This window comes from Papio anubis, chromosome 10 (genome assembly GCF_008728515.1).
Source record: "Papio anubis isolate 15944 chromosome 10, Panubis1.0, whole genome shotgun sequence".
Taxonomy (NCBI): Eukaryota; Metazoa; Chordata; class Mammalia; order Primates; family Cercopithecidae; genus Papio; species Papio anubis.
This window is the reverse complement of record NC_044985.1, coordinates 111,004,404-111,019,264: the sequence shown is the minus strand read 5'-3', so window position 1 is coordinate 111,019,264 and position 14,861 is coordinate 111,004,404. Positions and strand designations below refer to the sequence as shown.

The following is a 14,861-nucleotide window of genomic DNA, read 5'->3' as shown; positions in this document are numbered from 1 at the left end:
CAGGAGGCTGAGGCATGAGAATTGCTTGAACCCAGGAGGCTGACGTTGCAGTTAGCCGAGATTGTGCCACTGCACTCCAGTATGGGTGACAGAGCTAGACTCTGTCTCAAAAAAATAAAAAGTAAATAAATAAAATAAAAAAGATGCTTGTGGAGCGATCTGACTGTAGAGTCCTTCTGGATATTAATCCATATTTTTCTCTAACTCTTTAAGTGCTAGCTCAGTCACATGTAATTGAATAATAGTTTTTCTCTCAATTTCATTTTATCAAATCTTTCAACCTTGTTTTTACATAAGCAAATGTCTTTTTATGCATTCATATTTAATCACTTAGTTATTTAATATTTAAATTACTCCATTAAAATAGTAGTTCAACCATGAGGAATTAGAGTGAAATAACTAATCTTAAAACCATCTGGTCTAAAAATGGGCAAAAGATTTGAATAGACATTTCTCAAAAGAAGACACACAGAGAGCATCATTGATCATCAGAGAAATGCAAATCAAAACTACACTAAGATATCATCTCACCCCAGTTAAAATGGCTTATATCCAAATGACAGTCAATAAAAAATGCTGGAAAGGAAGTGGAGAAAAGGCAGCCCTAGTACACTGCTTGTGGGAATGTAAATTAGTATAACCACCATGGAGAACAGTGTGGAAGTTCCTCAAAAAACTAAAAATTGCACTACCATATGATCCAGCAATCCCACTGTTGGGTATCTATCCAAAAGAAAGGAAATCAGTGTATCGAAGAGATATCTGCACTCCCACGTTTGTTGTAGCACTGTTTACAATAGCTAAGATTTGGTAAAAGGTGAAAGCTTTATACGATCTGAAGAGAAACCAGAGTATACAATAGCTAAGATTTGGAAGCAATCTAAGTGTCCATCAACAGACGAATGGATAAAGGAAATGTGGTACATATACACAGTGGAGTACTATGCAGCCATAAAAAAGAATGAGATCCAGTCATTCTTGGATGACTGGATGGATGTCAACAACATGGATGGAACTGGGGATCACTATGTTAAATTAAATAAGCCAGACACAGAAAGACAAACATTGTATATTCTCACTGATGTGTGGGATCTAAAAATCAAATCGACTGAACTCATGGACATAGAGAGTAGAAGAATGGTTACCAGAGGCTAAGAGGGTAGTGAGGGGTTGGACGGGAGGTGGGATGATTAATGTATACAAAAAAAATAGAATGAATAAGACTATTTGGTAGCATAGTAGGGTGATTATAGTCAATAATAACTTAATTGTGTATTTTAAAATAAAGAACGCAGCCAGGCACGAGGGTTCATGCCTGTAATCCCAGTACACTGGGAGGCCAAGGCAGGCGGATCGCCTGAGATCAGGAGTTCGAGGCCAGCCTGGGCAACATGGAGAAACCCCATCTCTACAAAGAAACAAAAACAAAAACAAAATTTAGCTGGACATGGTGGTGCACACCTGTAGTCTCAGCTACTCAGAGGGCTGAGATGGGAGGATTGCTTGAACCCAGGAAGCAGAGATTGCAGTGAGCCAAGATCAGGCCATTGCACTCCAGCCTGGGCAACAGAGTGAGACCCTGTCTCAGACAAAAAAAAAAAAAAAAAAAGTAATTGGATTCTTTGTAACTCAAGGGATAAATGCTTGAGGGGATGGATGCCCCATTCTCCATGATGTATTTATTTCACATTGCATGCCGGTATCAAAACATCTCATGTACCCCATAAATATATATATACCTACTATGTAGCCACAAAAATATTTTAAATAATATAAAAAATAAAAGAAAACTGATTGGTGTAGCAGACATGTATACTAGCTATACTAGGGAGACGCCTCCAGCTCCGGGCTGCTATTGCACAGAGGTATGGAGAATTCTGGTCCATCCAGCAGTCAGTTAAATGAAGAACCATTGTGAGAGGGTTGAGTGTACTCTCCGGTTATACATGTCTGCCATATCATCTATGTGCATGTGGTCTGCCCTGCAGATGAGGCTCCAGAGCCAGGTCTAGAGCTGTGTTTCCGTGCCCCAGTTAGTGGAACTGCTCCAAACTCATTCCAGCTTTAATTCTCAGTTAAATTGGCAAGGCGTGGCTTGCCCGTGCAGCTGCATAATTAAGCTGACTAGGACTTCAGAGTATGTGACAATGTTGCTGACGTGTAGATGCTGCACCTGATTGTGTGAACTCAAAATTATAGTCAGCGCAGCTCTCTGGCTGCTGTTCAGCTGCTGCTCTAGAAACAAGCCCTGCCTGTGTGATGTTCCAGAGACCCCAGAACAGGGGTGCTTGAATACTTTTGGATGGTGATGACAGTAACTCAAGAGTCAAGATATTGATTTCTCTCACTAATGCTGTTTTTTCTTAAATACATTTTCATATTGCAAATGTTTCAATAATTCAAAAATTCAAATGGATTATTTAATTTAAAAGATACAGAGTCCATATTTTTATTCTTATTGATTTTAATCCATCTACATTGTTGGACCCAGTTTTTTGAAACACTACGGTTACTTTAATAGTAATAACCCATTCATTACTATTCAACTGTTAAATCACTTAAAAAACCAGGATGGCCAAAGGCTAACTATTAAGGAAGCATAACTAATGGATATTTCTTAAGCAACATTTTTATGATTTTTCTCCTTCCAACAATAAATTACCCCATAGTTTCCTCATATCTTAATGGAATACAAAATCATTTGTCATGAACAGAAAGCTCTTAATAATAATATTATGGCTATTAAACCCCCTCCCACCATCAGGAAATGACCCAAGATTACATGATGTTTTAGCCCTTTTGAATATTAAGCAGTTAAACTTGTGGAAATCATTCTTTTTCACAGTTGCATTTATGTTTTACGGCCTTACTTAAAATGCAAAATAAACTTTCATTGTACAAAATCAAAAAGGTTTGGAATTCCAGAAATCACAGGCCATGTATGTATGGACCTACTGAATATATATGGACCCATCTATGTAGAGTCTACTCCCAGCATTGTAGCTACAAACTGGAGCTTTGGGAAATTTCTTAATCCTTGCAAGTTCCCCATCTGTCAAGGGAGATATTAGGATGTATCTTGCAGTGCTTTTGTGAGAAAGAATTGAGATGCTATCACTAGCATGCCTGGTACCCTGCACTCAATAAGGACTCGGTCACTGGGGGCCTCCCTTCTGTCCTTTTTGGCTACAAGATCCCAAGCCAAAGGACATCCACAACTATTGTTTGATCCTTTCTTCGATCAGTCTGCACTAGCCACTTTCCTCCCTGACATTTCCTCTTGAAGTCCCTTGTCCAGTGCCAAAGAACTGGTGTTGAATCTAAGGGAAAGGGTAAGAGACTGCTGTTATCTATCTCTAACAAACAAGTGAATTAACTTGTATTTGTTAATACTATTATTAGCGTACACTGATTATATTGGTTGATTAACCAAATATCATTTGCCTAAGAGCACAGACACATTACAATGTTTTATTTAACAAAATATTGGTTAGAGACCCTGGTGGTATTTGATGCTTATCCAAGAAAGGTGCCAGATCAAATGTATTATACAAAGGCAGCAAGCCTTCCAGCAGTGCGGATCAGTTGGGTCTCACACTCTTCTCTTGATCTCCATTCTCACAGTACCCTTGTGTCACCCATGTCTCCCCTGCACATCACTTTCTCTTATGAGGCAAAGTGATGCAGGCTGCAGGGCACCAGTTCCGGAGACAGACTTCCTGGGTCTAAATCCCAGCTCTGCCACCTCACCTCTGTGAGTCTAGGCAGTCTCAGGTGTCTCAGTTTCCACATCTGTGAAATGGGGTCAGATTGGCTAGCACAGGTAAGCCCTTAGAAGAGTTCATAGAATACACTATGAGCCACTACTGTAGGCTGTTACTGACTCATCGACTTGACACCGATCATTAGGTGCTCCGGAGTTGAGGGTTTATCACTTTCCCTAAACTGCAGGTGGGAACTGTGTCTCACAATTCCTTATATCCCCCACGCACTGTAAACAATTATCTTTTTACCCTTAAAACTCATGAAGGATCTCATTCAACACATCCATTTTCATTGTTCATTAAATGCACATGCATTTTTATTAATAGACCAGAACATAATTCCCAAATAATCTTGACTATTTCCTCTTTCTACTGTCAACAGCCAGCATGCTCATTCCTGTGCATGCTGGTGAAACAGACGTGGCCTGCCCTGCCTTTCACCAATCTCTCTCCCGGAGCCCAGCCCAGCCCAGCCCAGCCCAGCCCAGCCTGGTTTAATAGCAGGGGGAGTTGGCACCGTTCACAGCTGGTTAACACCCTACTGAGCAGGTCTGTTGATTTTGCATTATGATTACTGACCCTGCCAGTCCCTCTGCCCAGCCAATAGCCTGAGGGGAAAGTTTTCGTGTGTGAAAAGAAGAGCTGACCAAGTATAGCCAAACCATGCCAGACAGACGCCACGAGCTGTCCTCTGCAGGGCCGCCTCTGCCCGTGTCTGCCTTAAGCAACCAACCATGTGCCCTGGCACCATGCCCTCCAGTGAAGGAGAATGACACCCTGGACTGCTTTGCACGGTACCCCTGCCTGCCCCACCCTGAAGCTGCTGTCACCACACTTGGACATCACAGAAATCTCACTGCAGCTGCCACTTCCTATCCCTCAACTCCTGTCCAGAGACACATCACTAGTCTAGACATCTAAACCAGCCACCCGTTTTTGATTTTCTGGATGACAGCAAGCATACAGATTACTAACTCTGACAAAGACAGTGCAATGAGAGCTCTCTGGTACATTTGAGAATAAACAATACGGTAAGAAAATTTTGCCCATCTTATGCAATGCAGTGAATGGTAGGTATACCTATAATCATTAACTCCAGCTTCCTTTTTTTTGTTTCTTTTTCCCCCCTAAAAGGTTTTGATTGCAGAAAGACTGAGAAACCTTCGCCATTCGTGTAAGAAAAATAGACTGCACAGGATCCCTTGATCAGGATGGTGGTAGAGGAAATGAACTTCCATCAGCACTGTAATGATCTCAGTATGTTTTGAGCACTTTCAGTGCTGGCGGTCTCATATTATCTCATTATATCTTACAACAATTCTGTAAGGGAGGTACTATTATAAGCTCCATCTGACCGATGAGAAAACTCGAATTTTGAGAGGCTAAGGATAGGACGGAACACTGGGAGCGGGTATCTGAATTCAGGTGAGACAGTCTGACCCAGGGTCATATTCTCAGGTGCAGTGTTGCATTTCTTCTTCTCCTTTTTTGGGGGGAGGGGGTGGGGATGGGGGATAGAGTCTCGCTCTGTCGCCCAGGCTGGAGTGCAGTGGTGCAATCTAGGCTCACTGCAACCTCCACCTCCCAGGTTCAAGCGATTCTCCAGTAGAGATGGGGTTTCACCACGTTGACCAGGCTGGTCTTGAACTTTTGAACTCAGGTGATCCACCCACCTTGGCCTCACAAAGTGCTGGGATTACAGGCGTGAGCCACCGCACCCGGCCTGTATTTCATTATTGACAGGCGCTGCTGGCCACAAGGCACTAGGGGAGGAGGGGTACGTTTCTCTCCACCTCACCCTATCACTGTGGCCCTCATCATGAGACGTAAAATCCTAGTGATAAACATAACATAGTAGCTCATGAAATTAGCTGTATGATGCAGGAGTTGGCAGACAGCAGCTTGCAGGCCAAATCTGCCCTCTGCCTGTTTCTAGCTGGCCTATGAGCTAAGACTGGTTTTCATATTTGTTCATGGTTGAAACAAAATCAAGAGAGAAATAACATTTTGTATTGTAAAAATTATATAAACTCCAAATCTCAGTGTCCATAAATTAAGTTTGCATTTCATCACTACAAGTTTTGTGGATATTTATTTTCTCTCTCGTTATATAGGTATCTGCACAGTAGCCTTCATTTTGCCTCTTGGCTTGCAAAGGCTAAAATATTTACTACCTGGCTCTGTATGGGAAAAACTTGGTGATTCCTGGTGCAAATTATCTTCATTACATTTTTTCTGTGGCAATATAAAAATTGCATTAAAAAATTAAGATACAGGCCAGGCACAGTGGCTCATGCCTGTAATCTCAGCACTTTGGGAGGCCAAGGCGGGTAGATCACCTGAGGTCAGGAGTTCAAGACCAGCCTGGCCAACTGGGTGAAACTCTGTCTCTACTAAAAATACAAAAATTAGTTTGGCGTGGTGTTGAGTGCCTGTAATCCCAGCTACTTGGGTGGCTGAGGCAGGAGAATTGCTTGAACCTGGGAGGCGAAGGTTGCAGTAGGCAGAGATCACACCACTATACTCCAGCCTAGGCAATAGAGGGAGAGTCCGTCTCAAAAAAAAAAGTTAAGGTAGACACTTAAAGAAGAGATCAGCTGTGAGCTCCAGTGAGAGATGAGCTTCTACCTTGGAATGGCAGACAGGGACCTCTCTCTTCCTTCTGTCCTCCTCATGTGCCTCCCCTTCTCCCACTGTGCTTCTGTCCAAGGCTTGGGGGACACAAGGAATATAATTTGGGGACTGCAAGAACCCAGCAGATCCTCTAGTCTGACAGTTCTTCATGTTTTGAACTTCACAGGGCAGTAAAGTAAATATGTCTTAAAAGGAAGACAAACAGAGGATTGTCTTAGTTATGTTTTTCAATATAAGGGCAATGGCCACCTCCAAACACAAACAAACCAACACAATCTCCCAGCCCCCAACCCACAGCAGACCTCTCATCTACTGTCCTCATATTCCAGAGGAAAATTAAGATACCATCAAGCAAGTAAATGCCCACAGAATAAAAGACGTTCCCAGGCATGGCTCACGCCTGTAATCCCAGCACTTTGGGAGGCCAAGGTGGGTGGATCACTTGAGCTCAGGAGTTCAAGACCAGTCTGGCCAACATGGCGAAACCCCATCTCTACTAAAAATACAAAAGTTAGTCAGGCATGGTGGCCTGTGCCTGTAGTCCCGGCTACTTGGGAGGCTAAGGCAAAAAAATCGCTTGAACCTGGGAGGTGGAGGTTGAAGTGAGCTGAGATTACACCATTGCACTCCGGTCTGGGAGACAGGGCGAGATCTGTCTTAAACAAAACAAAACAAAACAAAAAACAAAAAACGTGATGTTCTCTTAAAATGGGAACTTGATTTTTAAAAAAGCTCCAATTTTACTTGATAAAAAAAATCTCTACCTGGTTCTTCTTTTCCTCACTTGCTTTGGGCTGGGGCAACCCTGCACTGGGAAGCACTAAATTAGCCACAACCACCTCCGCTCTCTCCTGTGGGTCATTCTTTGCTTTGTCACCTGCTGCTGCAGGGCCTTCTGTCTGAGAGGCAAAAGTAAGCTAATCTTATCGAGAGACATGATGCTGATGGTTAACTTTTAAAAATCCGCCTGGAAACTGTCACATTTTTCAGAAAACTAACTCTTCAAACAAACAAACAAGACAGAAAGCTGCCACCAGTGCCACAAGTGATGGAAAGTTTGAGCTGCAGGCTGGCAGGTGGAGACACACATTTGGGCAAATGGGACTTCCTGGGTCATGCGCCTGGTTTGTTCGTAGGACCATTTAAAAAAAAGTCTTTGAAAATGTTATTTACAAAACCAAAGTTTAGGCCAGGTGGCTCGCACCTATTATCCTAGCATTTTGGGAGGCCAAGGCGGGAGGATTACTTGAGCCCATGAGTTGCAGATCAGCTGGGGCAACATAGTGGGATGCTGTCTCTACAAAAAAATTAGCCGGTCATGGTGGCGCAAGCCTGTAGTTCCAGCTATGCGGGACGCTGAGGTGGGAGGATCGCTTGAGCCCAGGAGGTTGAGGCCACAGTGAGCCATAATCGCGCCACAGCACTCCAGCCTGGGCGACAGAGTGAAACCCTGTCAAAAACAAAAACAAAAACAAAACAAAACTAGATTACTTTTCCTAAAAATAAAAATTAACAACAAAAAAGAAAATTCATTCAGAGCAATAAAAAAGACAGTTCATCTCAAAAATAGAAATTTAAAGTCCTATAATTTATTGTTTTCTCAAACTATAAACATTCATTTTTATTTTCCCCCTTTGAGATGGAGTTTCACTCTTGTTGCCCAGGCTAGAGTGCAGTGGCGTGATCTCGGCTGACTACAACCTCCACCTCCCAGGTTCAAGTGATTCTCCTGCCTCAGCCTCCTGAGTAGCTGGGATTACAGGTACCTGCCACCACACCTGGCTACTTTTTTATATTTTTAGTAGAGACAGGGTTTCACCATGTTGGACAGGCTGGTCTTGAACTCCTGACCTTAGGTGATCCACCCACCCCGGCCTCCCAAAGTGCTGGGATTACAGGCATGAGCCATCACGCCCAGCAGCATTCATTTTAAGTAATTTCTTTGTTTGTTTGTTTTTTCATTATGGAAAGCTACTAACTTAGTTTTTACTTCCTGGTAGAAAAAAATAAAGCCAGAATAAACATAGGAAAATTTTAAAGAACAATGGTTGAGACATTTGATGAAGAAAGCTTAGAGCTGCCAGTTATCTGCAGACACAGTGAAACCCCAGAGGTCACCTGTGCTTCCACTGGCTGATGGTGGGAGAGCTACACTCTCCATTGTTATAACTAATAGAATATTAAGATCGTAAAAGGCCTTAAAGTTCATGGGTCTCCATTACTCCAAGGTCAGTCCAGATCTTATTTGGAATCTGGAAGTTCTAATTTTCCCTTGGGCAGATGAGCTGCCTGCTTTCGGGGCGATTGTGTGCAAACTTCAAAGCACAGAGGCTCTGCTGCATGTTAACTTTTCTGCCCAGCAGTCTGGTCTGCTTGGAGTATCTGAGCCCACACCTAAGGGCTTTGTCTTGGAGGAGCTCACCATGGAGAAGAGTAACTCCTTAGGGCTGAATTCATTCCTGGCTTAGTTGCTCACTGCTATGCAAAGCATCTTCTTCCTATAAGTAGAGGACAATAGACACTATCTAATTAATACTTTGATTGGGGCTGGATATAAGTGAGATAAATCATGACTATAACTCCCTGTAAAGGTTAAGGAGATAATCTGATACCGGAATTTGCTTTATTTGTTTATTTGAGACAGAGTCTCATTCTGTCGCCCAGGTTGGAGTGCAGTGGCATGATCTTGGCTCACTGGAACCTCCATCTTCCAGGTTCAAGAGATTCTCCTGCCACAGTTTCCCAAGTAGCTGGGATTACAACCACACCCAGCTAATTTTTATTTTGTAATTTTAGTAGAGTCGGGGGTCTCACCATGTTGGTCAGATTGGTCTTGAACTCCTGACTTCAGGTGATCTGATCCGCCTGCCTCGGCCTCCCAAAGTGCTGGGATTACAGGCACGAGCCACCATGCCCAGCCTGAATTTGCCTTCTAAAATATATGATGTAAATGTCTGGGATATTTTTGCCCCATTTGTTATGAGTAACATACTTCCTTGATAGTATCAGCTCATATCAAATTGTGATTAAGAAAACTATCTCTGTATAGTTTCATGATATTCCAACGGAACCTTAGGACAGTGGTTCTCAACTTTTCGTGTATTTGAATTGTTTGAAGTCTTTAGTGACCTTACTTTCTCCCTCGAGATCCCGTCCTCAGTGAGCAGGTCTGAGACCTGGAATCGGTGCTTAAAACAAGCAGCCTGGGGGGCTCAGTTTCAGGGGTTCCCCAGACCACACTCTAACTTCCTTAGCGTATCAAGCATTAAAAAGAAACTAAGATTCATCCCCAAAACTTTTATACCAATCTCTTTGATATTTGTGAAATAAAACAGCAGTTATTTGTAAAAATATAGGATAGTTGAGATTAATGATCAATTCTGAAAACATTCCCCAAATGAGATGATGTCACTTGGTTGATTAAAAGTATTTAGACCTGGCCATCAGTGCTGAGTTTGAACTCCTGAGCACAGTGTAGGAGGCTGTCTGTAGACCCTCTGGACAAAGCCTGCAGGTGGGTGTTGACCTGAGAACAGGCCAAGAAATGTATAACTTGCACCGCGTATAAAATGAACATGCATCATGCAGAACAGAAACAGTGCCAGAAAAGGAAAATGTGCAAGGAAGCTTGAAAGATAGCAAGCTCAGGGGCAGGGGGCTGAAGGACTGCAGGAGCAAGATTGAGCACTGTGTGTCAAGGGTGCTTAAGGAGCCTTTTGTTGTTGTTATTATTATGAATATTTGAGACAGTGTCTCCCTATGTTGCCCAGGCTGGTCTCAAACTCCTGGGCTCAAACAATCCTCCCACCTCAGCCTCCTAAGTAGGTGGGACTACAAGCTACTTAGGTGCACCATTTCACCTTTAAAAGGCTTAAGGAGCCTTTTAAAGACAAGGATGCTGAGTTAAATGATCTGCTGTGCTCAGTAGATCTCACCCTCAAAGCCATTTTCCCTCCATCGCTTTTTTTTTTTTTCCTAATGTCCAACTTCAAATTTATATTCAAATCTAAAAGTGGTATCATCTATTCATTCATTCAAAAAACATTTATTATGTTCTGTGCACCAGGCACTATTCTAGATACAGGGGACACAGTAGCTTATGTTCTAACAGGGGGAAGAAAGCAATAGATAACATAAATATATAACATATATATAATACACACATGTTAACTAATTATAATTGCCAAGAAAAAATAATGCAGGAAAGGAAGAAATGAAATGTCAGGGGTGGGTTGTAAACGTTTACATAATGTGGTCACGAAAGAGCCCACCTGAGAAGGTGACTTTTGGAATCAAGACTTGAGGGAAGGAGGGGAGGCAGCGACTGGGCTGCATAGACGCCATGGGATTTAAGCAGATTTGTGTTTCTTCCAGATGGATTTTATCAAGCAAGAGAGCTGAGGAAAAGGTCATCAATGAGGGAAGACAGGAGACTCCAGGAGCCCAGAGACAGTGACAAAGCAATGGATAAAGGAATTGTGGGTACCAGTGAGGTGGCAGGATTATGGGATTTGGAGTCCTAGGAACAAAGATGGAAGGACTGGAGGGTGCTTGGAGAGGAACTGTGATTGGTAATGTCAAGATCAAGAGTATTGTCTTGCAGGGGAACCAGTGACAGAGGTCAGCAAGAAGATGAGACCACTGCAATGGTAATTTCATGATATGTACAGGTGTTGATAATTCCTTTGTGCTGGACAAGGTAAAAGAGGAGTGATGACTTTGAAATGTGCTTAAGAAAAAATTCCAGCAATAACATCTGTCTACAACTCATTGGACAAAAGCATCCAGTTCCTCAGAGCATCTGATATCTTTTCTGATAACATGAAGATAAAATCATTATTCATTCTGAGTTATAGGACTCTCCACTGACACATAAAAATTTTAAACTATTCTCCATATATATGGAAAGGTATCAAGAATAATGTAACAAATACCCCTGCAGCTACCACCCAGCTCAGAAATAGCACATTATCAATGTAGTTGAAATTTCCTGTGTCATCTCTGAATCTTCAATACAGTTTGTCATATAAAACTGCCTGATGGCCAGGCGTAGTGGCTTATGCCTGTAATCCCAGCACTTTGGGAGGCTGAGGTAGGGATCACTTGAGGCCAGGAATTTGAGTCCAGCCTGTGCAACATAGTGAGACCCTATCTCTACAAAAAAAATAAAATAGCCATGCATGGTGGTGAGTGCCTGCAGTTCCAGCTACTCCAGAGGCTGAGGTGGGAGGATTGCTGAAGCCCAGGAGTTGGAGGACGCAGTTGGCTCCACCACTGCCCTCCAGCCTGGGCAATGGAGCAAGACTCTGTCTCTGGTTGGGCACAGTGGGCTCATGCCTGTAATCCCAGCACTTTGGGAGGCTGAGGAGGGTGGATCACTTGAGGTCAGTAGTTTGAGACCAGCCTGGCCAACATGGAGAAACCTGGTCTCTAATAAAATTACAAAAATTAGCCGGGCGTGGTGGCGGGCACCTGTAATCCCAGCTACTTGGGAGGTTGAGGCAGGAGAATCATGTGAACCTGGGAGGCAGAGGCTGAAGTGAGCCGAGATCGTGCCACTGCACTCCAGCCTGGGTGACAGAGCGAGTCTCCATCTCAAAAAACAAAGACTGTCTCTGAAACAAACACACAAACACGTGCGCGCGCGCGCACACACACACACACACACACACAAAACTGCCTTATTAAACAAGAAGCTCTGGCCCATTAATGGAAGAATTGTTGTGGAAATTGAGATGTGGGTAAGATTCAATCTTCAGCAAGCACAGAAAATCAGAAGGAGAAGCTACCAAGAAAATGCAGGCCCCAGGGAAGGTGAAGAAAACTTGGGGCAGAATTTGGACTTCCTACAGATCCAGATGGTATTCAAGGAATTTCATGTAGTTTTAAACCTCAAAGGACAGGATACCTCTAGACAGCAGTGGGGTTACAATTGCAAACAGAAGATGCTCAATGCATACTGACTATGTGAAAAAGTAAATCACAGAGTACTAAATACATAACACAAGTCATAGGTGTAAATTATTTAACTATATAAAATATATAACTATGGCAAAAACAAGAAAAGAAGATTAAAAATTAAACCGGGAAAATGTCAAGGATACAAGAGTGCTTCACAGCACTAAAAACAGACTACGGGGAGATCAGCATGTAAATATAGTGACAGCTGGAGTGAGACGTCATACAAAAATAAATAAGAAAATGTAAGCTACATCTCTGGGAAAACAAATGTTTGGATATTTTAGACATTTTGATGATTGACTGAGTTTTTCTTCTCATCGAGATGACTAATACCAAGTAAATAAAATCTTAGAAGCAGATAGACAAGAAAGCCAAGGGGGAATTAACAAAAGTCCTTAGGATTGGCTCTGCAAAAATAACCTACCCCGCTAGCACAGTGTGTAGTGTTGTAAGTGGGAAGCGCTCTAAGAGAAGGGTGAGTGCGGGAGCCAGGTAGCAGAGCAACTGGAAAAGGCAGAGATGGGATAGAAATAATGGGACTAAGCGGCCCGGCACGGTAGTTCATGCCTGTAATCCCAGCACTTTGGGAGGCCGAGGCTGGCAGATCACCTGAGTTCGGAAGTTCAAGACCAGCCTGACCAACATGGAAAAACCTCCGTCTCTACTTAAAAAAAAAAAAAAAAAATTGGCTGGGCGTGGTAGTACATGCCTGTAATCCCAGCTACTTGGGAGGCCGAGGCAGGAGAATTGCTTGAACCTGGGAGGTGGGGTTGCAGTGAGCTGTGATTGTGCCATTGCACTCCAGCCTGGGGGACAGAGCGAGACTCTGTCTAAAAAAAAAAAAAAAAGAAATGATGGGACTGAGGATAGAGCCTTCATGTTAGGCTATTTTATTGTAGATTGGAAGATGACAAATTCCACACAATGGCAACATCTGTTTTGTAGAAATACAAAAGGATATGAAAAAAGAATTTTTATTTATTCTGCTTTTTAGAACCAAAATACAGACAAATATAAAATGATTTAGAATGCAAAGCAATTGAAATTCGGGTCACAAGATTTCTAAACGTTAAGCATCAGATACCTTTTATATGTCTCCAAGATAATTCTATTTCCACCTTTCCTAATACGTGCTTTACTTTTCTTTTAATATTAAAAATATTTTTTTCTTGTTGCTAAAGTAGAGTTTGATTGTTCAAGTTGGATCCACAGAGCAGGCATCGTGATAGCTTGCTTCACTGTTAGTTTTGGAAGGAAGTCTACAGAAACAACAACAAAGTGCATTTAAATTAGTTTTCCTAAGACAGAGATGGAATCATTATCATATCGTAATAAAAAATGCAGTATTTTCACACAACACTTTTTCTTTTCCTTTTTTTTTTTTGAGATGGAGTCTCACTCGGTCGCCCAGGCTGGAGTGCAGTGGCACAATCTCGGCTCACTGCAAGCTCCGCCTCCCGGGTTCACACCATTCTCCTGCCTCAGTCTCCCGAGTAGCTGGGACCACAGGCGCCCGCCACCATGTCTGGCTGATTTTTTGTATTTTTAGTAGAGGCGGGGTTTCACCATGTTAGCCAGGATAGTCTCCATCTCCTGACGTCGTGATCCGCCCGCCTCGGCCTCCCAACGTGCTAGGATGACAGGCGTGAGCCACCGCGACCAACCCGCACAACATTTTTTCAAATGAGCAGTTGCATTTGGAAAATCTTAAAAAGGGGTTTAGCTATTAAGGCAAATTAAAAATAACTATATATATAACTATAGTTATATATATAGAGTTAGTTATATATATGGTTATTTTATATATAGTTATATATAGTGTTATATATGTGTGTATATATACACATATATGTGTGTATATATGTGTGTGTGTATATATGTGTGTATACATATATATAGATGCAGACTTTAAAATGGTGCAGCTGTCCTTCAACAAGACTTTGGCAGCCAGTGTCTATGAGACCCACAGTGTTGTGAACTGTGCTATCGTCATTATATGATGTTAATATGCAGGCATATTCCAGTATATCAAGGTATATTAACTCATGGAGTTTGAATGTATATTTTAATGGATGAATCTGACTCTTAAAGCAATGCTGAGAGTATCTTCTGCCCTTGAGCCAGCACTGCCTTGTTTGCAGAAGCATTTTGTACAACAGAACAAGCAAAACCAGCAATGTCCAGAATAATGTTTGACTGTAAGGCCTCCAAATTTCATTACTTTTTCTCCAAAGAAAAATATTTAGACCCCATCACAGGTGATGGTAACCAATAATTCTGTATGAGCACATTTTTCTTGAACAGTTATCGTTACTATTGAATTCAGTTGCTGAAACCACACATTTTACTTCCAAATTTTCACATGATAAATAAACTGCTAGATGGCATATTGATAATTTTGCAATTTACAGCTTCCCTGGAGAAAGGGAGAGAGATTTTAACAACCTCACTATCCTACAGTGATGGTACATCATACATTATTTTGTTCTGTTCAATATCAGC

The 14,861-nt window shown here is 42.2% G+C and overlaps 1 protein-coding gene across 5 annotated transcripts in view; it reads right to left on the bottom strand.

Moving 5' to 3' along the window:
* The window catches only part of COL4A3 (collagen type IV alpha 3 chain), a 147,392-nt gene that overhangs the window by 80,962 nt on the left and 51,569 nt on the right, over positions 1–14,861 (bottom strand). The window lies entirely within an intron of this gene.